This window comes from Macaca nemestrina, chromosome 11 (assembly GCF_043159975.1).
Source record: "Macaca nemestrina isolate mMacNem1 chromosome 11, mMacNem.hap1, whole genome shotgun sequence".
Lineage (NCBI taxonomy): Eukaryota > Metazoa > Chordata > Mammalia > Primates > Cercopithecidae > Macaca > Macaca nemestrina.
In genome coordinates, this window is record NC_092135.1 from 136,694,982 (window position 1) to 136,720,139 (window position 25,158).

The 25,158-nt window shown below is 45.4% G+C and overlaps 2 long non-coding RNA genes across 3 annotated transcripts; one reads left to right on the forward strand and one right to left on the reverse strand.

Annotated features, from left to right (window-relative positions):
• Positions 1–14,463: 14,463 nt before the first annotated feature.
• On the reverse strand, positions 14,464–18,491 carry LOC139357270 (uncharacterized). Its single transcript, XR_011610204.1, has 3 exons — positions 18,368–18,491; positions 17,897–18,015; positions 14,464–14,584 (listed from the first exon to the last, which is right to left on the reverse strand). It is a non-coding gene; the product is annotated as an uncharacterized lncRNA (long non-coding RNA).
• On the forward strand, positions 15,631–24,808 carry LOC139357269 (uncharacterized). Of its 2 annotated transcripts, none has more exons than XR_011610203.1 (3): positions 15,631–15,920; positions 17,641–17,769; positions 22,979–24,808. It is a non-coding gene; the product is annotated as an uncharacterized lncRNA (long non-coding RNA). The 2 variants fall into 2 exon arrangements; XR_011610202.1 differs by lacking the exon at positions 15,631–15,920 and adding an exon at positions 15,929–16,901.
• The last annotated feature ends 350 nt before the right edge of the window (positions 24,809–25,158 follow it).

Sequence of the window (25,158 nt, forward strand, 5' to 3'; positions counted from 1 at the left end):
TGCAGAGAAAAGCAAGAAAGCATTTTGCAATAATGTCAACGATCTCTCTGGTTCTCAATCTTTAGAATGTCAGAATCTGTGCCCTGCTTCTCTTTGAGTTGGCTTTGGGAGTTGAGGGCGTTGGTGTAGAGGGTCTTTGTGGGTTTCTGGGGACTTGCTGCCCTGGAAGTGTTGCTGAACAGGGTAGCAGGGATCATCCCAGTTCTGCTTCTTGTCCTGGGTCACACTCCTAGTGGTCCTTGTCATCACCCCTGGCTGCCTGGGACCCGTTCTGGCTACTGCACATTGGAGGCGCTCCGCATCTGTCCCTTAAGCTCATCCCATGGCCTTTGCTGCAGGGCCGTGCAGCCCCCAGAGCTCCCCAAAATGGTGGATCACTGGCTTGCAATCGAGTACTCCTCTGTTGGCCTCCACAGGCCTAGGGGACCCTAGTGTCTTTGGGTGGCACAGTCACTCTAAGGAAGGCCTCTGTGCATGGACGCCACTGGACTTACATAGGATGTGGCCACTGGTGCCAGTCAGTATGTGAGGGCACCTTCTTCAGGGGCTTCCAAGCAGGAAGGTAGGCAGAAGCCCCCATCCTTGGTATTCCCCTTGCCAACACAACCCTCTTCATGCCGGAGTTTCAGCCCACCTGATACCCACCCATTTCCTTTACTTTTCTCTTCATTCTCTTACCTGCACTTCTCCTCAGAGGACAGGGTCATTCTCTTGCGTCTCCAGGTGGGATATAGTCTCCCTTAGGCACAGCTGTTTTGAAACTCCATGGACTCACCCCCTGAGTTCTAAAGGAGATCAATTTGGGAAGTTTCTTTTCTGTCTCAACAAAATCTTGCTTTCTTCCTGCAGATACAAAATTCCTGTATTTCAAGTAGGAGATGAATATTCTATCTTTTAAAAATATCACTTGCTATAATAATCCTAATCTCTCTCCCTTCCTCCTCAGGGCAGGAGGAGGTCAGATGTCTGGATAGACAAGAGAGGAAGCATGTGAATGCGTTTCCCCAGATTTCATCCTTGTTACAGCTGTGGATGAATCTTTGACCCTGGGGAATGCATTTGAGTGTCCCGGCAGTCCGTAAGCTGTGGTGTGACAGAAGGAATTTGTTCATATTTTTCATTTCTTCTGGCAGCTTATTGAGCTCTTGTTTTTATAATTTTTCAGTTAGAAAATTATATGATTGTCAAATAAAAATAATTACTCCTTCCTTTCCAATACACTATCTCCTATTTTCTTTTCTTTTCTAATTGCTGTAGCAAGCAAATTCCAGAAGAATATTTAATAACAACAGTGGGGGTAGCTTTGTTTTATTTCTTACTATAATGGGAATAGCTCTAGTGCTTCACCATTAATCAAGACATTGGCTAATATATTAAATAATAAAAAGGTTTTATTTTTCTCCACTCACAAGCTGAATGGTGGCATATATCTTAATAGCATCTTGGGCAGATTCCTCAACTTCCTGGTCAGTTGGTTATTGAAATCTACAGTTTGCATCTCCAGCCTCCTCTTGCCCTATTAAAGTTCCCTGCATCCTCCCCGCCAACCTCCCCTTGCTGTAATCTGAGGGTCTTGAAGTGAGGAGGGGCTTGGTCTGATGTTCTACTCTTCTGCCCCAACTCCTTCTTCCTGGAATGCCCACGGGGCAGCATGTCTGCCTTCTCCTTCCTTGCCAAAGTTTAACCTCTATGCTCTGTGGGGTATGGGGGGAAGGGACAGCAAGGTGCAGATGTTGCTTTTTTAACCGGTCATCCGACTACAATCTATTCTTTTGCTTGGTTGCAGCTCTGATCACATTAGTCACTGATATTCCATGCAGTAGGTGAACAAATGGCTCTTTTTCCTTGCTGGGTATTTGCAAGTTCTTGGGGCCAACCTGCTGTAATGTTCTCTGACATGGGAGCCACATCTCTGGCTTGGTGTTTTCGTAGATTTGCAAGATTTAGTAAATAAAATACAGGATACCTAGTTACATTTCAATTTCAGATAAATGATTAATACTTTTTTTTGAGACAGAGTCTTACTATGTCACCCAGGTTGGAGTGCAGTGGCGCGATCTCAGCTCACTGCAACCTCTGCCGCTCAGGTTCAAGTGATTCTCCTGCCTCAGCCTCCCGAGTAGGTGGGATTATAGGTGCACACCACCGTACCTGGCTAATTTTTGTATTTTTAGTAGAGATGGGGTTTCACCATCTTGGCCAGGCTGGTCTTGAACTTCTGACCTCGTGATCCACCCGCCTCGACCTCCCAAAGTGTTGGGATTACAGGCGTAAGCCACTGTGCCTGGCCAATACTTTTTTTAGTGTATGTCCAATGCAATATTTGGGACATACTTGTAGTCAAAAAAATTATTTGTTATTTACCTGAGATTCAAATCTAACTGGTGTCCTGTATTTAATCTGACAACCCCATCTTTTTTTTCACCAGCTCTTTCTAGCAAGCTTCCCTCTGGGTGAGCTCTGGCAATGTGGTTCTTGACCTAGGAGGTATGTTTTCTTCCTGCATGACCCACCTCACCTCTCTTGCATGGCTCTGTTCTTCTTCTTCTTAGATATGAGCAGACCTGACCATCACATTCCAAGTAGCAGTGGAACCGGGTAATAACATGTGATCTTCCCTGCATATAAGCAACCCCAATCTTGGAGTGTGTGTGTGTGTGTGTGTGTGTGTGTGTGTATGTACACATATACACTGAAGAGTGCATCCTGAATATTATCAAAAGCCTTTTGGCATCTATTGAGATGATCATATGGTTTTAATCCTTTTTCCAATTGACAAGATTTATATTCATAGATGTCTTACATTGCATTCCTGGAATAATCTTTACTTGGCCATGGTGTATTTTTTCCTTTATAGAGCACTGGTCTTCCTTCCCTAGTTTTTCATAGAAGAATTTGCTATATGTATTTATAAAAGAGAACGCTAGAGAAATAATTATGCTTGGTTCTAAAATGAATTGTAAACATTTCCATTTATTTCATTAATTAATTTTTTTTTTTTTTGCTATTCTTCGAAAGATTTCATTTGGTGCACTAGTCCTAGATTTCATTTAGTAGAGACAGGGTTTCACCATGTTGGCCAGGCTGGTCTTGAACTCCTGACCTCGTGATCAACCTGCTTCGGCCACCCAAAGTGCTAGGTTTACAGATGTGAGCCACTGTGCCCAGCCCAAATCATCTCCTTTTAACAACCAATGTTGGTAATTTTTTAAGAGAACCTTCTGCGTTGAGATTCTGTTTTCCAAATATAGTAGTGTGGGGTGACTATAACATTGTTTATATTTTAAGATCTCCTCCATATCATTTATATCTCTTTGATAAATCCCAATGGTGTGTATTTGTTTTTTCTTTATTTTCTACGTAATTAGGCTTCTCAGTGGTTTCCTTAGTGTCTTTTCAGAGAACCAGCTCTTAGAATTATGAATTTTACTTTTTCTCTTCACTCATTCATTGTTTCCTGTTTTCCATCTTTCTTTATTCTTTTTGTATATCTTACATGTTTTCCTTGAAGGCATTTTGATGCCTTTTTTTCTAGCTCTTTGATTTGGAGACTTCTTTCATTCACTTTCATGCTAATTGTTTAACATCTACCTGGTAAGATTTAGGAAATAACTAAATTAGATAATCTGTATATAGTATTTAGCACTGTGCTTGGAACATAGTAAATACTCCATAGATTGTGGCCACTGATAAACATGACAATAAGGACAAACAAAATATTTTAAGACTTTTTTTTTCCTGAGTACAGTTTTGAGCCAATTTCATATACTCTAATGTGTACTATTATAATTATAATCACTTCCTTAATAATTTGCATTTGTGATGGCATTTTTTAATCAAATATTTATTTGTCAACTATTTATGTAGTCATATATATTGTTCTCAAGAGGTTGTATTTTTTGGGTATAACTTTTAAATTGTTCATAATTTTATAAATTAGTATTTGGTAATATACCATTTTCTTTTAAATCTACAGAGGTATAATTCATTGTTTGGTATATGGTATATTTTTGTGACTGTTCCATGAATTTGAAAAAGTAATATGTATTCCATCTTTAGAAGGTGCAAATCGTAATATATCTATTAAAGCAGCCTTCTTAATTCATATTATTTAGATACTCGGTATCCTTATTAAAGATCTGCTTCTTGACTTTAAGATGTGTAATTGTGTCTGCCACTAAAATTATGCTTTTCTTTTCCTTTTTTTATTATTTTGAGACAGAGTCTTGCTCTGTTGCCCAGGCTGGAGTGCAGTCACGGGATCTCTGCTCACTGCAACCTCTGCCTCCCAGGTTCTCATGCCTTAGCCTCCTGAGGAACTGGTATTACAGGCATGCACTACCATGCCCGGCTAATTTTTGTATTTTTAGTAGAGATGGGATTTCACCATGTTGGCCAGGCCGATCTCAAACTCCTGACCCAGGTTCACCTTGGCTTCCCAAAGTGCTGGGACTACAGGTGACTAAAATTATGTTTTTGTCAGTTTTTCCTTATGTTCTGAAGAGTTTGCATTTTAAATATTTTAACATTATGTTATTTGGCACAGAAGTATTTATGGTATCATATTTTGTATTCTAACTTTTATCAATTTTAATCATATATGATATATTTGGTCCTTCCTCTGCCATCTGGTTATATTTTTATGAATGTATTTATAATTTATGTATAGACTTACAAATTACACCACACAAATTATTTTACAATTTTATTTTTAAAATAACTTGTTTCCTTGTGGTAGAATACATATTTATCAGAGACATTATAAAATATAATTAACAAAAAAGAGAAAATATAATTTTCCTATGGTCTCTTAAACCACCACTAACTTTGTTATTTCTTTGTTGAAGTTTTTCATAACTATGTAATGTATAGTTTTATGTATAAGAATGAAATTTCAATGTAATATGGTTTTCTAATCTTTGTTTTTCATTGAATGTGTAAAGACTTACATTCTCCAGCTTGTAAGTTAAACTAATTCCCAGTGAAAACAGCTCCCAATAAACATTAAAATTTTGCATCACTTGACCTACAGGACCGAATATATATCTGCAGAATATTCTAGCCATTAATAACAAAATAGACATTCTTCTCACATGCACATCCAGTACTCTAAGTGCTCGGCCATAAAGCCAGTCTCATTACATTTTTAAAAAATTGAAATCATACCAACCATACTCTTGGACCACAGGGGAGTAGACATAGAAATTAATACGAAGAAGATCTCTCAAAACCTCATAATTACATGGAAATTAAATAACTTACTCCTGAATGACTTTTGGGTAAACAATAAAATTAAGACAAATAAAAATATTCTTTGAAATAAGTGAAAACAGAGACACAATATAACCAACATCTCTGGGATGCAGCAAAATCAGTGTCAAGAGGAAAGTTTATAGTGTTAATCACCTACATCAAAAAGTTAGAAATATCTCAAATTAAGGGTCTAAAGTCACACCTAGAGGAACTAGAAAAGCAAGAATAAACTAATCCCAAAGCTAGCAGAAGAAGAGAAACACTAAAATTAGAGCAGAACTGAAATAAATTGAGACCCAAAAATCCACACAAAGAATCAACAAAACCAAAAGTTGTTTTTTTGAAATGATAAGATTGATAGACTGCTAGCTAGATTAACAAAGAAAAAAAGAGAGAAGCTCCAAATAACCATAGTAAGAAATGACAAAGGTGACATTACAGCTGGACCCACAGAAATAAGAAAGATTCGCAGAGATTATTATGAACACAGCTATGCACACAAACTAGAAAATCTAGAGGAAACGGATAAATTCCTAGAAATACACAACCTCCCAAGATTGAATCAGGAAGAAATCAAAACTCTGAACAGATCAATATCAAGTTTCATACTTGATCAAGATTCAAACTTGAATCAGTAATTTTAAAAACCTACCAAAAACAAACAAACAAAACAAAACAAAACAAAACAAAAAAACAGGGCAGACGGAGCCGTAGCTGAATTCTACCAGACGTACACAAACGGTGGGTACCAATTCTACTGAAACTATTCCAAAAAATTGAAGAGGAGGGACTCCTCCTTAACTGATACTCTGAAGCTAGTATCACTCTGAAACCAAAACCTGGTGAAGACACATTGAAAAAAGAGAACTAAAGGCCAATATCTCTAATAAACATAGATGCAAAAATCTTGAACAAAATACTAGCAAACTGAATCCAACAGCACATGAAAAAGTTAATTCACCGTGATCAAGTAGGCTTCAGTACCAGGATGCAAAGTTGGTTCAACATACACAACTCCATAAACGTGATTTACCACATAAAAGAATGAAAACCAAAAACCATATGATCATCTCAATAGACATGGGAAAAGCTTTCAATAAAATCCAACATCCTTTTATGATAAAAAACCTTCAACAAACTAGGTATCAAAGGAACATACTTCAAAATAATGAGAGCCATCTATGACAAACCCATAGCCAACATAATACTGAATGAGCAAAAGCTGGAAGCATTTCCATTAAGAACTGAAACAAGATAAGGATGCCTACTCTCACCACTCCTATTCAACATAGTTCTGGAAGTCCTAGCCTGAGCAATCAGGCAAGAGAAAGAAATAAAAGGCATCAAATAGGGAAAGAAGCCAAATTATCTCTTTTGGCTGATGATATGATTTTATACCTGGAAAACCCTAAAGATTCCACCAAAGCCTCCTAGAAATGATATGTACTTCAATAAAGTTTCAGCATGCAAAATCAATATACAAAAAATCAGTAGCATTTCTATACACCAGTAATAATCAAGCTGATAGTCAAATCAAAAACATAATCCCATTTATAATAGACACACACACACACACGCACACACCTAGGAATATGTCTTTGCAAGGAGAACTACAAAACACTGCTGAAAGAAATAGTAGATGACAAACAAATGGAAAAATATTCCATGCTCATGGATTGAAAGATTTAATAACATTAAAATGGCCATACTGCCCAAAGCAATCTATAGATTCAATGCTATTCTTATCAAACTACCAACATCGTTTTTCACAGAATTAGAAAAAACAATCCTAAAATGCATATGGGATCAAAAAACAGCCCAAATTGCCAAGACAATTCTAAGCAAAAAGAGCAAAGTTGGAGGCATCAAATTACCCAACTTTAAGCTATAAACCCAAACAACGTGGTGCTGGCACAAAAACAGACACATAGACCAAAGGTACAGAATAGAGAAGCCAGAAATAAAGATGCATACCTATAGCCATCAGATCTTCTACAAAGTTGACGAAAATAAGCAATGGGGAAAGGACTTCCTATTCAATAAACGGTGCTGGGAGAGCCCGCTAGCCATATGCAGATGAGTGAAACTGGACCCCTACCTTTTACTGTATACAAAAAGTAACTCAAGATGGATTATAGATTTAAATGTAAGACTCCAAACTACACAAATCCTAGAAGAAAACCTAGGAAATACCATTCTGGCCTTGGGAAAGAATTTATGACTAGGTACTCAAAAGCAATTGCAACAAAACCAAAAATTGACAAGTGGTACCTGATTAAACTAGAGAGCCTCTGCACAGCACAGCAAAATAAACTATCAACAGAGTAAACAGAAAACCTACAGGATGGGAGAAAATATTCACAAAGTATGCATCTGAAAAATGTCTAGTATCCAGACCTTTTTCTGTAAGTGTATTAGTGTATTCTTGCATTGCTATAAGGAAATACCTAAGTATTACCTGGGTATTTCCTTATAGCAATGCAATAATACACTTGTACAGGAACCATGGCAGCATCTGCTTCTGGGGAGGCCTCAGGAAGCTTATAGTCTGTTACTGTACTCTCTTGTCCCTGTTTTCACCATGGGGTGTGCCTGCTCCCCTTTCTCCTTCTGCCATGACCAGATCTCACAATAACTGACCCACTATCATGAGGACAGTACCAACGGAAATGCTGCTAAAGCTTTCATGAGAAATCTGCCCCCATGATCCAGTCACCTCCCAACAGGTTCCACCTCCAACATTGGGGATTACATTTCTATATGAGATTTGGGCGGAGACAACATCCACACTATGTCGATAAGGAACTTAAATAATTCAACAAGCAATAATGAAGAACATTAAAAAGTGGGCAAAAGACACGAACACACCCTTCTCACACTTGATCTTAGCCAAAAGGCTTAAAAGTGATGAACACACACTTCTCAAGACACAGGTGACCAACGAACATGAAAAAATGCTCGACATCATTAATTTTCATATAAATGTGAATCGAAATGACAATGAGCTACCATCTCACACCAATCAGAATGGCTCTTATAAAAAAGTAAAAAAAAAAAAAAAGTTTGCTGCTGGCGAGCAGCAGAGAAAAGGGAATCCTTATACCTGTTGATGGGAATGTAAATTAGTTCAGCCCCTATGGAAAGCAGTCTGGAGATCTGACCAGCAATCCCATTGCTGGGTATATATCCAAGAAAAAGAAATCATCCTATCAAAAAGACACATGCACTGGTATGTTCATCGCAGCACCAGTCACAATGGCAAAGGCATGGAATCAACCTAGGTGCCCATCAATGGTGGATTGGAATAAGAAAATATGGTACATATATACCATGGAATACTACACGGCCTTAAAAATAATGAAATCATGTCCTGGGCAGCAACATGGGTGCAGCTGGAGTCCACTATCCTAAGTGAATTAACAGAAACAGAAAACCAAACACCACATGTTCTCACTGATAAGTGTGAGCTAGACATTGGGTACACATGGAAATAAAGAGGGAGACTCTAACTAGGGGAGGATGGGAAGGAAGCAAGCGTTGAGAAACTATTGGGTATAGTGTTCACTGCCTGGGTGGGGTGGGATCATTTGTACACCAAACCTCATTGGCACATAATGTATCCATGTAACAAACCTGCACATGTACTCCCGAATCTAAAATAAAAGTTGAAATTATAGAAATAATTTCACGTCATTAGGTTTTCATGTAGAACATGATTTTATTTTATTTTTTTGAGATGGAGTCTTGCTCTGTCACCCAGGCTAGAGTGCAATGGCACGATCTCTGCTTACTGCAACCTCCGCCTCCCAGGTTCAAGTTATTCTCATGTTTCAGCCTCCTGAGTAGCTGGGATTAGAGGCGCCTGCCACCATGCTCGGCTAATTTTGTATTTTTTAGTAGAGATGGGGTTTCGCCATGTTGGTCAGGTTGGTCTCAAACTCCTTACCTCAGGTGACCCACCCACCTCAGCCTCCCAAAGTGCTGAGATTACAGGCATCAGACACCGTGCCTGGCCTAGAACATGATTTTTAATGCAGTGTACTATTCTACCTTATATGCATATTGTCTTTTTTTGCCCCTCTTTATTTTGGTTTTTATGCTTTTTTGTTGTTTGTTTGTTTTAAGCACACACCCCTCACTGCTTGCCAGCACTTGGGAGGTTCTCACTCTCATTTCTTCCTATTGAGAACCCACATGTGATTAAACACTTAGCATGCATTCACTTTTCCCCTTTACCAGTCCTATTTCTGTGACTTTGGGATTCTAGAAACAGACTGTTCTTAAATCACAATTTAGTATATTGAGATTTTTTTGGTACCTTCTAAGAATAATTGCTTTGGCATTTACATTGATTTTATTTTATTTTTCGAGATGGGGTCTTGCTCTGTCACCCAGGCTGGAGTGCAGTGGCATGATCTCAGCTCACTGCAACCTCCACCTCCCTGGCTCAGGTATTCCTCTTGCCTCAGCCTCCCTCGTAGCTGGGAGCACAGGTATGCACCACCACTCCTGGCTAATTTTTGTATATTTTGTAGAGATAGGGTTTCACCATGTTTCCCAGGCTGATCTTGAACTCCTGGGCTCAAGCAATCCACCTATCTTGGCCTCCCAAAGTGCTGGAATTACAGGTGTGAGCCACTGTGCCCAGCCTGCATTGATTGTATTACTCCCATTTACAGTTTCTTGGACCGAATGCCTTTGTTTACAGGGTTTCTTACTTATCACCACCTTTGCTGCCATGTTCGCCCCCTCTTGTGCTGCTTTCTCTAACTTGGCCTCTGCTGGCTGGAGTTTGCAGATGGAATAGCGGTGCGGGGGTGTTGCATCCTCCCGGCCTCTCCATCTGACACTGTCTTTCTACAACCTTTTCTTGTGGCCAACACCTGGGCTGTGTATGGAATTCTTGGGCACAATGTCCCTGAAGAGCTTGTTGGAATGTGCTTCGTGGGCTTCTGGAGTTTTCTCTGGCTTCACCTGAGGCCTATTCATCTTTCTTCCTTCTGTGATCACCTCTGTTACCTCTCTCGTCGCCCCTCCTGGTTCTTCTCTCTGGTCACACCTGTCTTCCTCAGTTCTTCAAGTAGTTCCTTCCTCTCCCCTCCCACACTCTCCCCTCTGCCAGGAACCAGACCCCGTGCATCACCTCAATGTCAGAGCTCACCATAATCTTCGGTCAAGTTGTTCTCAAACTCTCAGCCTCAAGTGATCTGCCCACCTCGACCTCCCAAAGTGCTGGGATTACAGGCATGAGCCACCGCGCCTGGAAAATTCCTTCAGAAAACTTTTGATCAGGTTTTTCCTAACATGTAGTTTGCAGCAGGGGATGGGTATTGTGCTGTGTTTTGTAAGAATGTAACACAATCCATGCCATAGAAATCCAGGGGCAGAGCTTTTCTAGAGACCACTGGAAATATTCCCAATGTGGAAGAAGGGTGTGTAGAATTATTTCACAAAGTGGTAGTGACAGAGAAAAAATTCCTGTACCCAAGACCTTTATTGTTATTGGTGTATTTCTAGGTGCTTCTTAGCTTTGTGGAACGACTGGAATAAATACAGCTCACTCATTCCTGACCCTTCCTCTTGAATGTCCTGAATGTTGGCTTCTCTACAAGTCTTGACAACAGTGTTCTTGAAATGTTTTTTCAAATGACTACACAATGACAGCTTGCCCAGGCAAAACGTTGATAGTCAGTAAAATGTTAAAGTGCTTAATTAATGCTTGTAAAATTCAAAAATACATCCACTGATGCCACAATAATTCACTCAGCGTTCTACACAAAAACATTGTCATTATTTATAACAGGGATTGGCAAACCTGGCCAATGGCCTATTTTTGTAAATAAAGTTTTATTAGTACACAGCTATACCTACCTGTTTATACTTTCTGGCTGCTTTCATGCCACAAGGGTGGAGTTGAGTAGGTGCAGCAGAGACCAGATGTAATGGTTGGTTTTATGCACCAACTTGATTGGGCCAGAGGATGCTCAGATATGTGGTTAAACATTATTTCTGGTGTGTCTGCAAGGGTGTTTCTGGAAGAGTTGAACATTTAAATGGTGGACTAAGTCAGATGGCCCTCCCCAGTGTGGGTGGGTGCCTCCAATCCATTGAAGGCATGAATAGAATAAAATGGTGGAGGAAGGTTGACTTTGCTCTCTGCCTGATCTCTTGAGCTGGAACATGGCTCTTCTCCTGCCCTCACTACTCCTTGTTCTCGGGATCTTAGACCAGGCCTGGAATTGACTCCATCGGTTCTCCCACACTCAGGCCCTTAAACTACATGGGTTTTCCTGGGTCTCCAGCCTGCAGGTGGCAGATCATGGGACGGCTCAGCCTTCAGCCTTCCTAATCACGTGAGTCAATTCCTTAGAATAAATTGTATATGTGTATATATAATATATATGTAGATGTATATATATGTATCTGTGTGTATATATGTGTGTGTATATATATACACAATGTGTGTGTGTGTATATATATACACATATGTGTGTGTGTGTGTATTCAATTGGCCCTATGTCTCTGGAGAACCCTGACTAATACACCATATGACCTGCAAAGCTAGAATATTTACTATCTGGCCCTTTACAGAAAAAGTTTCCACTTCTGCTCTATGTCCAGTATAGGCAGCAGTTGTCTTTAGCTCAGAGACACGCAGCTAGAGACGAAAAGTTTGAACACAGTTTATGAGGGTGGCAAGAATGAAAATCCTCTTTATATAACAAAAGAAAATGAAAACCAAAAACAAAACAAAGAACTCTGGTTTGCTCCCGAGTGTCTATTCTGGTGTTTATTATTGAATGATGTTTTTCCATAAGCACATGATGATGGCTAAAAAAAAAAAAAGTTTCTGAGGAGGTGATTTTCCATAAACAGAGTAGAGTGCCTTCTCCAACTGGAGTCATCCTAAGCAATAGAGGACACATCAGAAATGTTTCTTAACCTGTGTTTTGTGACCTAGTTTTCATGTGGATTGAAGAAAGGGTTCATGTAATCTCCAAAGACGAGACCTGGTCTTGGAGTCTGAAGATCTGGGTTCGTGGCCCAGTAACAGACCACCCCATCACCACAGCTCGGGTGGGTCCCCCACATGATCTTGGCTTCCTCTCTGTACAACGGACCCTCTGAGAAGTAGCCTTCTGACGTCCCTTCCACCTCTGAAAGCCTGACCCTGTGAGTTCCAATCTAATGGAAATGTCGGCCTCCTTCTGACTCTACCCCGATAATGTGATGGTGTGAGGTTAAAATAAGGAAGCTCTACATGTAAAATCCCCTGGTTGTATTGTGTGTTGCACATAACTTCTGAGGAAATGGTTATTCAGTTTCACCAGGTGAGTGAGGAGATGTGGCCAGCATTTGGGCGTAACAGCTAAAGCTTTTGTGGAAACAGGCAGGAGGAGGGGGCGCCGACCTTGGAGAGACCAACTGGAAGGTCGGCTTGGACCAGGAACACACAGTGTGCCTGAATCTGTTTTGTATTTAGAAAAAAATTTACAGTGAATCCATGATTTTATTCATAACACACCCATTGCAGATGATTTTAATTGTTTAGTTTTTAAATGTCTGCAAATCCCAACACTTCTCCAGCCTCCAGCACGGCTCTGCTCTGAGTGGTGTGTCTGTTTTGGTTCCTAATTTCACAGTCCATAGGTCCTGGGTCTCTGGAATATTGGGAGTTCGGGTCGGGGAACAGCAGCGATGAGGCCTCCACACAACAGTGTGATTCTATTCCTTGGAGTAAGCGGATTGCAGTTTGCACAGCACATTGCCAGGGGCACCTCAAATTGAGGCCAAATGGCTCTGAGGTCACATTCACTTCCTGATAGAGCGGCTGAGAGGTTAAATAAGATACATATTTAAAATGTCCACACAACCTGGCTCTCAGTGACAGCTCAGTTAGTGATAGATATCCTTACGGCAGAGGGAAAGCTGTTGGAAAAGAGCGGAGATACATCCCATTGTATCTGGGTGTGTGCGTTTATTTTGATTAAGGGACTGTGAGAATCAATGTTTGGATTAGAATTCTGAGAGCCTGAGGATTTCAGTGGCTCATCCAGTGGCCACGTGGGTAATTAAGGGCAGAATGGTCTTCAATCTTTTCTTCCTTTTAATTGAAAATCTATTGAAAGAGTAGAGTGTCCTAATCAATGTCCCTTAATGGCACCAACACTCATGGACAGCCTAATCGCTTTGGCATTGTAACCACAGCCTGGACTCCATGTCCACCTGGAGGCCTCGTGGCAAGTGCAGGCAGGAGGCTTAGGAGGAGTGGCAGAGCACGGGGGTCTCACATACTCAAACCCTTAAACCTGTGGCAAAAATCATGCAGAACTTGGCCAGGTGCAGTGACTCATGCCTGCAATCCCAGCACTTTGGGAGGCCGAGGTGGGAGGATCACCTGAAGTAAGGCTTTCAAGACCAGCCTTTCCAATGTGGAGAAACCCCATCTCAACTAAAAAGACAAAAATTAGCCGGGTATGGTGGCAGGTGCCTGTAATCCCAGCTACTCAGGAGGCTGAGGCAGGAGAATCGCTTGAACTTGGGAGGCGAAGATTGCAGTCAGCTGAGATCGTGCCATTGCACTCCAGCCTGGGTGACAAGAGGGCAACTCTGTCTCAAAAAAATAAAAAATAAAAAATAAAATAAAAAAATCATGCAGCACTTGGCAACGAGGGTGAATTTGGGAAGCCTGGGCCGTTCACTAAGGCCATGCCAATCACCTTTGTTAGTTGCTGATGACAAGGTAAGGGAATCAGACTTACTAACTCTAAGTAAATGTAAGGCAGAAGCTCACGTGAGAGCAGCAGGAAGTGGGGATGTTCGAGGCTGACTGTGGCTGTTCCCTCCTGGGAAACTGCAGGTCTTGCTTCAGGCCAGATCTTGTTCCAGGTGAGGTCTTGTCATCTTCTAGCAGATCTGGGAAGACCATGCCCAGTGATTCCGAGAGACTGCATCGTCCTGTACCCTCTGGGACTGGCATGAGTCCAATGCAGAATTTCCTAAACTCGGTTCTGTTGAACGGTCTTCTGGGATCCATCAACAGATGGCTTCCCCGCTGTCACTACTACTCACATGCAAAGGATCCTTGCAGTCAAACAAATCTGGAAACGGTATATTCCGTTTACCTCCCTCAGCTTGACTGTGCTCATTAGCACGCTGAAGGCTTACAGCAATCCTGCAGCGAAGTGTTTACCTTTGGGTTACAGGAGCCTTCTCGACCTTTTCAGAGCCAACATACTGTTTTCCATAGCACCACAGCGAGCATCAACTCTTCTGCAGACTCCAGCGTGGAAACACTGTTGGGACGCAATCCATGTTCCACTCCCGTGTCCTAAAAATGTTGTTTCTCCCATGAAATCTAGTCTCTTTTTCTTTTTAGGGTGTATTACTTTCAACTGGGTGAAAGCCTGGAGTTTCTTGGCATTTGATAATTTTTAATTTGTTCAATATTTTACTTTAAACAGCATATTACTTTTTATGCTCCCATTCACTTATTGGGAAAATACAATTGTCCTTGTTATTTCATGGGGAACACACAGTTCATTGCTGAATGAAATAAACTCATCTTTGTTAATCTATCAGACACTACCAGCGCGATGACAATAGTTTTTGTTGTTGTTGTTGTTTTGAGACAGAGTCTCGCTCTGTCACCCAGGCTGGAGTGCAGTGGCCTGATCTAGGCTCACTGCAACCTCCACCTCCCGGGTTCAAACAATCCTTCCGCCTCAGCCTCCCAAGTAGCTGGGACTGCAGGTGTGCACCACCACGGTGGGCTAATTTTTTTATTTTTAGTAGAGATGGGGTTTTGCTATGTTGGCCAGGTTGGTCTTGAACTCCTGGCCTCAAGTGATCCATCCACCCCCTCGGCCTCCCAAAGTGCAGGGATTACAGGTGTGAGTCACTGCACTGGGCCTGATAATAGTTTTCAGTCGGCTGGAAATCTGTGTTTAGGGGCATGCTTGCGAGGGGGCTTGCACCATTGCAGGCACAGGGAGGGAGGGCTGGCTGGGCAGGCATTTGGAGCCCCCTAAGAGTGAACAGCACACACCTGGTGTGGAGCTGACTCCGGTCTGGCCTTCCCTGCTGAGCCCCGAGGCACCTGTCCATGGTGAAGTCTAAGAATGCCTAATAGTGGCAGAAGGGGTGGCTGAGGGTTAATAAAAGAGGCCCAGGACTACACAGTGCAGAGGAAGATGGCGATTTGGGACAGGGGGAGGGGCGCTTGGTCACTGCTTCCTCCCCCCAGGTGCCCACTGCAATCTCTGCTTCCCCAGGCTCTTCGCAGAGCCGGGCATACAATTGATTAAACTAATGTGCGGATCATCAGTGCAGTGCCGTGGGTAGAAATACAACTTTTTAAGCCAGACAGACCTGGGTTCGAACAGACAGTTCCCCACAGTGAGACCCTGGCTGAGGTCACGGGACCATCTGTAGCTCTGTTTGGGCATTTACAGTAAATGGTAACTTCTGCCTTGCAGGTTATTGTGAGGAGGAAATGGATGTTACAAGCCTGGGCATTGTGATGACGGGGCACGCTGCAAGACTGACTATGTGGCATCTCTTCAGGCTGGGGCCTTGGGGAGGATGTTTCCCTAGAACATCCTTGCCTCCTGCCAGGCCTTCTTCTGGGCAGGGACAACAACCAGACTTTGAAATTCCTACCCTTGGTCAGTGTCTCTGGCTGCTCAGTTTATTGATCAAACATGGGATTGTTGGGCCCAGAGGAGACAGTTGTTCAGCCCAGCACGGGCCATTATCTCTTCTTTCAGTTGGAAAAGTGCTCCTGGGTTTAATTAGGGCTGACATTGAATATTACTCAGAGACAGGCATGAGGGAAGTTAAGCACAACTGATGGCACATCAACTACTTCACCAAAGGCAGAAAGGCCTTGGAATCCGGGGACTGGCACCCCTCCCCGGCTCCACTGCTGATGGGCAGGAGACCAGGCTGAGGCCGCCTGTCTCCTTAGGACCATCCAGGACCTAAGCACACGTCACCAACCTTTTGATTTTATTTTTAGCTGATTTCTACTTGCTTTTACGTTGCCCCAGTTCTGTGTGTATTTAGAAGTGTCTGTAGGAATGACATGGTTGCTATTTCCAGAGGGCTGGTTTGGCTTTGGGCGTGATGTTCTTCACCAACACAGTGGCAAGGCACAGTATTGGCTCCCCCATTTGACAGAGAAGACTGTGGCTCAGGTACATGTGCCAGGAAGTGGCAGAACCAGGGCTCGACCCAACTTGGAGATCATTCCATGCCTGGAATATTGACCACTGCCTGCAGCAGAGGTTCTCGGCCTGCACTGCGCAAGAGAGCGGCCTTCCTGGACGCTGCCCACACGGGGAGCTCCATGCTCTTCCAGTGACCAGCGGTGGTGCTGGCAGTGCCGAGGGTGAGGGGGTCCTGAGGGGCCAGGGCCAGGACCTGTCCACCCAGACGCCGGGGAGAAGGCAATGAGGCTGAGCTGGCTCTCAAGGGCGCTGGCCCTGGGGAGGGGAAACCCACGCCAGCCTTGGGGATGACGAGTACCATCAAAATGCCCCATGCACCTGGAGAGCATGTGCAGAGACCTGGCCATGCCCAAAGGGGGTCCCTCTCCGGGACCACTTCATGTGGCCACAGGACACCTTCTTCAGGTGGGATCTCAGGTAGACGTCTCTCCTTTCCCACTTGAAGTACAGAGTGTGGGGCTGGAGCCCCCTCCATTGGCTTAGCCAGATCCCGACACTCTCCCAACCAGGGATGCATGTGCGGTGTATTTGTGATGTGTGTGAGTGTGATGTGTGTGGTATATGTAGTATGTGTGCTATGGGTGTGTGTGTGATGTGTGTGTAGTATGTGATGTGTGTGGTGTATGCAGTATGTGTGCTATGGGTGTGTGTGATGTGTGTGAGTGTGATGTGTGTGGTATATGTAGTATGTGTGCTATGGGTGCGTGTGATGTGTGTGTAGTGTGTGATGTGTGTGGTGTATGCAGTATGTGTGCTATGGGTGTGTGATGTGTGTGTAGTGTGTGATGTGTGTGGTGTATGCAGTGTGTATGGGATGTGTGGTGTGTGTGTGTGATGGGTTGTGTGTTGTGTATGTGTTGTGTGTGTTTTGTGTGTTGTGTATGTGTTGTGTGTGGGGGGTGGGTGTGCATACATGAAGGGGGGGTGTGTGGGGGAATCCTCCAGATACTACACAGAAGCCCTCAGGCCCCAACAAGCAGCCATATTTGCTGTGCTGAGAGGCCATGGAAGCTCGGGATCCAAGGCTGTGAGCGATTATTCTATTCAATATTAACTTTTTTCCTAGAGTTTTCCAAAGTGGAATCTTACTCTTTTATAAACGAAAAGGCCCCTCTGTTACTCATATTCTTTTTTGTTCTTCTCTTGCTCCTACTAGATGAAGCTCAGAGAGTGCTCACCGGGGCAGTGGCCAGATGCCCAGCGCGTCGCCTTCCTTGTCAGTCAGTTCGCCCTTCCTAGACGTTGGTCACGGCAGATCCTTACCGGTCACGGCAGATCCTTACCGGTACGCATTACATTCATTTTTGTATACATTTTACACATACATCACTCAATGTATATTTTAGATATTGGTAAAACTTAATTTCTTGTTTGTAAAAACCTAATATTTTCCCCATACCCTGGAGAGTTACCTTGTGCCCGCAGGGTGTCGCTTCTTATTTGGGGGCCACTGGCTCAGGAACTCAACTTGTCCCGTGTTGTTGCTTCTAATTACATCACCTTAGATTCATGTGCACTGAATTTTCACCTCCTAGCCAGCAGTAAATATAGTTAAGTAAAATGCAAATAACATATCTCAGGCCAGACTACTCATGAAAAAAACCTACAGTAAAAAACACCCTGGCCGAATCCTTTGAGTCTAACGGCTGCAGAATCGAGCTCTCCAGCTCTGGGGAGTTGGCTGTCACAGAGACACCTGCAGCTCCTGGGAAGGTCACATCACCACTTCCTCCTGCCCTCTGTGCACTCTCCTCCTCAGTGGCTGAGACCCTCTGCTAAGAGGGACCCTAAACTCTTTCTCCTTCCTCATTCCCTCTGTCTGGTTAACCACTGAGTCCTGATTAATTTACTGCCTCGATATTCTTCAGGTGACCCCACATTACCTGCATGACGTTAGTTTCAGATGCCAGTGGGTCTAGCCTGGGTGCCCAATGCCCCAGAATCCTCCATTTGTGGACAGAACCGGCTGGTTTGCAGAGTTTTCTCCAAGAGCTGATACGACTTTCCAGCTGTGCTGGGGTCCCCTCTGACAGCGGAGAGTGACTGTGACCATTCACAATGCAGGGAGGCCCCACAAACTCCACTGTTTTGGACAGATGACCCTGCAGCCATCAGATTTGCATCGTAGAGCTCGGTGCCAGGAAGGGACTCTTGGAGACTAGTGGATGTGACCAGAGGGAGGAGGGGCCGAGGGTGCCCCTCCAATGAGAGTGATGTCTCCCAGCTTGTCCCATTCCCCCTCCATCATGGCAGCACTACAAGTGCTGGAAGGACGGCACATAGTGGTTTCATCCCACAGACGTGGATGGGGCATCTTTAACGTCCTTCCCCAGAGTAAAGAGTCAGGTGGTTTTTGTGTTGACTGATCCCGTTTGGAGGGAAGAGCTCCTCTGGGCCTGAGACAGCACACACTGGGAGGCCGGGCGGGCACAGGCGTGGGGGCACCTTGCAGTGAGCAAACAGAGAGGTGAAGCCATTTGTCTGGGCCCACGTGGGATAAAGGCCCTGCCAAGGCTACCATCTTGGGTAACCACGCCAACCCGCCCTCCCTCTTCTGAGGGCAACGCAAAGGCAACCCAGCCTCTTGTGGGCTCCGTTCTCTCTTGGGCCTGCGTTCACGTCCAGCTGTATAGAGGGTCAAATGCAGGCACCTGGCGTTTTGGGGAATCCCCAGTGTTTGGATGCAGCTCAGCACTTTCACATGAGTTTGGAGAACGGGGTCTTTTTGTAAACTTTTACTTTAGGTTCAGGGGTACACGTGAAGGTTTGTTACATAAGTAAGCTTGCGTCATGGGGGTTTGTTGTACAGATGATTTCATCACCCAGGTATGAAGCCCAGTACCCAACAGTTCTCTTTTCTGCTCCTCTCCCTCCTCCCACCCTCCGCTCTCAAGTAGACCCCAGTGCCGGGAGAACGCTGTGTTTACAAACTTGATGTGTGCCTGGCAGACATGAGTGCTTTCTTTCTCTCTCCGCTTTCCCCAGCCGAAATGCTGACCTGGAAAACATCAACCTTGCTCTCACATAAAGCATCTTTTCCAGGACTGACATACAAAGCTCTGATGTAGAAATTGAAATTTCACACTCTGGCGGGCCCAAACGGCTTCAGAGGTCAGTGGGCGGCTGGACCCACTGGTGAGTCATGGGGAGAGATGCCACCCCGAATTAACATCAGCAGACACTTGTGCGTCAGAGGTTCTGTGCACTAAAAACGTTTGGTTGACATCTGTGTCCCCCACAACCACCCACCCCAGCACACACTCAACTCTTGTAGGCCGAGGGGCACGTCCCACTCATCTGGTGAATACATCAGCGGAATGCAATCTGCTCGCACAAACAGATGTCCCAGGAGGGTGGGGGTGGGAGAGCACAGTGAACACTGGTTAGAAGTTGCCGGAAGGCTTTTTATGAGGTTCTTGTTTTGTGGGGTGGGGAGTAGAATGGCCAGAGAATTTACTTTAATCGAAACACACCTAATTTGGGTGCTTGAGCTAGGTATCTAAAAATGTTTTTCAAGTCCTCATCCACAAGGAGGGTTTCTGTTTCCCATCTGCTTATTTTCTCTGTCTTCCTGAAAAGACCAGGAAGAACTGGAGCAGGATCAACATGTGACCCTGGCCAGCCTGACAGGCGAGGCCAGGCCCACGGCTCACGGGACCCTCTGAGGGATCTCAACTCCACGCACGCACATGGAGCTACTGCAGCCACTGTAGACGGAGAACGCTGCCATGCGGCATGGCGGCTGCTTGCTTATTCCTGCCTGTTGGTTCCTGTTTTGTTTCAGGCCTGCAGGTGTAACGGCTACACTGTGTGGGCCATACACACAGCATTGGCATGTGGTGACAGTGGCCAGGCTGCAGCAGGGACATCTGCTCCCCAGTGGAGGCAGCCAGTGCTTTCCCGGACGCTTGCTTTATTGCTCACATTCTTTCTGTGTTAGCAACTTTCCCCTCCTTTCTACGAATCTCAGATGTCTCAGAGGAATGTTTAAATTATTATCAGATCCCAGGAGAGATTGCTATTTCCTATGCAACTTTCCCCTGCCTCGCATGACTCCCATGTAACGCATCTCCCTCCAGGAGCGCCCAGCTGAGCCTCCCGTGACGGTCATTATCCATGCAGATGTGCAGCAGAACAAGTGACACAAATCTTAGCCCTCCATAATAACTCTATCAGTTTAGAGCTTTCAGAAAGCAAAGTATTGGGACCTGGAATGAGCGATGCGCTGTAGCTGAGAAGGGACAAATGGTGCCGGCTTGGAAATGATGGAGAATGCCGACTCGTCTCCTCTGGCAGGAGGCAAAGTGACATTGAATTAGAGATATGGCAGTAGTGCTTCTTTAGAGGGGTGCAGTAGAAGGGGGTGCTTAGATTTCAATCCCAACTTTGACTCCAACAAGATCTATGAGCTGTAACAGGTGCTTTCACTCCCCTTAGCTTCAGTCCTCCTGTCTATATGGAGGGGGCGGACTCCATCACTTCCCAGGCCCCTCCAACTTTCCGGGTATAACTCTGTGGTCTTTGAGAGCTTGCATTCCAGAACACCCTTCAATAAGGAAACACCCAGAAGACCAATGAAACCACCAAGAATACCTCATCCGGGAAGAACGGTGTGGTGGGTGTGCCCTAGGGTGCCCCTGGTCCCTGCCTCCTTGTGTGATCTCCTCCGCTGGGGGTGAGGGTGACCTGCAGCTTGCTTCTGACCCACAGATATGGCACAGGGTTGGCAGGCGCCTTCCTCTTGTTTTATTCGATGAGACTCTGTCATAGCTGACTTGTGGGAGATGTTCACCTGCTGACCTGGAAGAAGGAAGGCACCACATTGTGGGATGTCTATGGAGAGGGCCATGTGGCACGAGCCGTGCCCATCCTCCGGGAGATGTGCCTGCACTCCTAGACCAAAGGAACTGTGAGACAAGTGTGTGTTGTTTAATGCCATTGAGGTTGTGGTGATTTGTTACTCGGCAAAAAATCCCACTGATCCAATGGACACTTGGTCATGCCCACAGTGGCCCTAGTCCAGTGGCAGCCTGGGCAGAGAGCCACTCTCTTGGGTGCACTTCAGGAGGGCTCATGCTGTTCAGATTGAAAAGGACATCACCAGCCAGGCGCAGTGGCTCATGCCTGTAATCCCAGCACTTTGGGAGGCCGAGGTGGGTGGATCACAAGGTCAGGAGATCAAGAGCATCCTGGCTAACACAGTGAAACCCCGTCTTTACTAAAAATACAAAAAATTAGCCAGGTGTGGTGGCAGGTGCCTGTAGTCCCAGCTACTTGGGAAGCTGAGGCAAGAGAATGGCGTGAATCCAGGAGGCGGAGCTTGCAGTGAGCCAAGATAGTGCCACTGCACTCCAGCCTGGGCGACGGAGTGAGACTCTGTCTCAGAAAAAAGAAAGAAAGAAAGAAAGAAAGAAAGAAAGAAAGAAAGAAAGAAAGAAAGAAAGAAAGAAAGAAAGAAAGAAAGAAAGAAAGAAAGGAAGGAAGGAAGGAAGGAAGGAAGGAAGGAAGGAAGGAAGGAAGGAAGGAAGGAAGGAAGGAAGGAAGGAAGGAAGGAAGGAAGGAAGGAAGGAAGGAAGGAAGGAAGGAAATCACCTAAGCTCCTGCCATGTTGAAGGCAAGGTGTGGAGATGGGAGCAAAAGAATGACAGTCCCCACAGGGCACGTAAGCCAGAGGACTGGTTATTGTATTGGCTGGAAGTGGGGACCACGATGGGTTGCTCCTGGGGCAGCGAGGGCAGCCTGCTCCTCGGGCAAACCCTGAAGCAGAGGGGGCGGGGGTGGCTCAGATCATCCACACATTGGCAACAATAGCCCGGGGGTCAGGCAAGGGAACAAGGTTGAAACTGGGAGGAGGGACTGCAGGAGCATTCTGGGACACCAGGAGTAAAGGACTAAGGCAGGAAAATGGAGTTGCCTAGAATTGAGGTGGACATTTGGAGGGCAAGCGCTGAGCCTGGGGCACAGAATGGCCTTTGCATCCAGCTGCCAGACCCAGGGACACCCAGGATCCCACATCAAGAGTGGAAGAGGTGTCTTGAGGTGGGTGACCCAAGTCCCGCCAGCAAGAGTCAAAGTCCAGTGGAGTCCAGTGGGGCAAGAGGAAAATCAAGATGACTGTCAGAGGGTGCCCCACACACTCCGTCAAGTGAGAATGGATTGGAAAGACATTGACCACCTGCCCATGGATCGTTCTGCCTCCGGCCGTGCCCATGTGCACAGGCAGCTGAGAAGCCAGGGCAGCTCCCCTAACAGGTCTACACGGGACAGAGGAGTCTCATGGGGCAGTTTGTTTCCCAGATGAGCTTTGGGTGAGGAGCAGTGGACAAAATGCTGCCTGATGGCCATGGTGCTTTAATTTTTATGTCTAAATTACTCGAATCTGCAGACACATCTGTGTGAGAGGTGTCTTGGCTCTAGAATTCTACCTGCACTTGCAGTGCTTTACTGAGTGTGTCTGTGGTCGTGATTCACAAAATCGCGTTGTCTGTCTGCAGGTTTGTTCCTGGCGTGAGGCGGCATCGCTGCAGGCGGTTAAGCCTGGTCTACCTCTGCTTGACCTGCATTCTAAGAAAAACAGAGCCTGCAAGGCTGGAATTTGCTTTTCTCCAATTAAGCTTCCAAATACATTTAAGTCGTTCAATATAAAAAAAAATGAAAAGAAACCCCAGAAGGTCTTTTTGTGGTCGAAGTCGCAATTCTCCAGGCCTTTCACCTACAGCGCCCTCTGTGAGTCCCTCGCCAGCCTGGTGGGCTGGTCTTCTCCTGGGAGACGAGAGCCCGGGGCTCAGACCGGTAACTTGCCCAGGGTCTCAGAGGCAGGAAGTGGCGCCCCAAGATGGCCTCTGCAGCCCAGTGTGTTTTGGTTCATTTTGGGGCCCACGTACTGCTTTATGGTAAAGCCGTGTGGCATGGATGAAAATACACGTCCCGCTTGGCATTCTGCGTGAGATGGGCGCAGAAGCAGCGCGCTTGACTTTCGAAGACTTTGAGAATCTGTCCCCTGAGCCCTTTCTTTTGTCCTGACAACGGTCGCTTGGACACGTGACAGTCATGTGGATGTGAGTAAATGTGATTTAGGCAGCGCTTGATTGATAGGCTTGATGGTCTGTAGCTGGTGCTGCCTGCCTCGGTGGCCTTTGAACGTCTTCTGTCTTTGGAGAGCTGACGCCCCGCGAAGGAAGGGCGACCGTGAAATATCAGGAGACAGCACTGGGCGCTGTGTGTTGGGGATCCCAAAGACGGTGTGGTATCTCTGGGGAAGCTGCAGGCACCACGATGCAAGGTGTCACAACCTGTGAGCAAAGGAGTTTCCAGCTCAGCCAGGAGACATTTGACACGTGGGATCCAGGACGTGGCCCTCCCCTGGGTGCAGGACTCGCTTCTGCCTGAGGGCAGGGCTGTCTGGCAGGTCCCAGGGAAGGGGTGGGCAGCATCCTCTACGTGCTGCCTTCACTCTGGGTTGGAGCCTACATATCTGAAGGCTGGAAGAATGCCTGTTGTGAGAGACCGTGGCTGCAGATGCCTCACAGCCTGCAGTCAAGTGCTGTCGCTGGGTCCGGGAGCCTTCATCCAGAGCAGCGTGTGCCAAGGGTGGTGGCGGCTGTGTTGCGTGGTGAGTCCATGCGCAGATGCAGCGTCGCTGGTGCCACACAGCGAAGGAAGGTGTTCACCCACTCTGCACCTCAGTCCACGCCTCACCTGAGGGGACTCAGAGGCGCTGGTGGTTCCGGAATGACTATGCCGCGACACTCTGCGGGTGAGGAAGAGGGGCCCAGAGATGAAACGAACTGCATCGCCAGGTGGCTTAAGCAAGAAAAGCAACACTTCCGTCCCCACTGGAAGGACAGCTTTCCCATTCTTTTGAGAAGCTCTGAGCATATTAGAAACAGTTCAGAGCTGCCTTCATATTACCTGCTTTTCCTTGCCTGAGGCCTCTGGCAAATCTTCCCTTTGAGGCTCAAATTTTCTATACTTAATCTCACTCAGAGGTGAATTTTCTTCAATTTTCTGTTTATCTGAATGAGATGTGCTCAGCTTCGAGGTGCAATTGAGAATAAGAACAAAGCATCTCTTTGTCTTCAGAGCACTTTCCCTGGCAGCTCTTGACAGCTTAGGTTCTGAATATTAACTTTTCCCAATGCTTCAGTTGTTATTAAAATAGAATTCTTGGTCCATCTCCACCTTGAATCTAATGTTTGTGGAAAGATTCATGTTAGCCCACATGTACAACTCGATTTATAGGCAAGAGACCTTGAAACTCTTTGAATTCAAATGTTGGAAGCCTTCAATGAAATGGAAGAAAAAAGTGAGGGCATTCTTTTTTTTTTTTTTTTTTTTTTTTTTTTAGACGGAGTTTAGCTCTTGTTGCACAGGCTGCAGTGAAATGGCACGACCTTGGCTCACTGCCACCTCTGTGTCCCAGGTTCAAGTGATTCTCCTGCCTCAGCCTCCTGAGTAGCTGGGATTACAGGCACCCACCACCACACCTGGCTAATTTTTTGTATATTTAGTAGAGATGGGGTTTCACCGTGTTGGCCAGGCTGGTCTCAAACTCCTGACCTCAGGTGATCCACCCGCCTTGGTCTTCCACAGTTTTGGGATTACAGGCGTGAGCCTCCGTGCCAGGCCAAAAGTCAGTACATTCTGTCTTTAGGAGAAAGAAGAAAAGCATGAG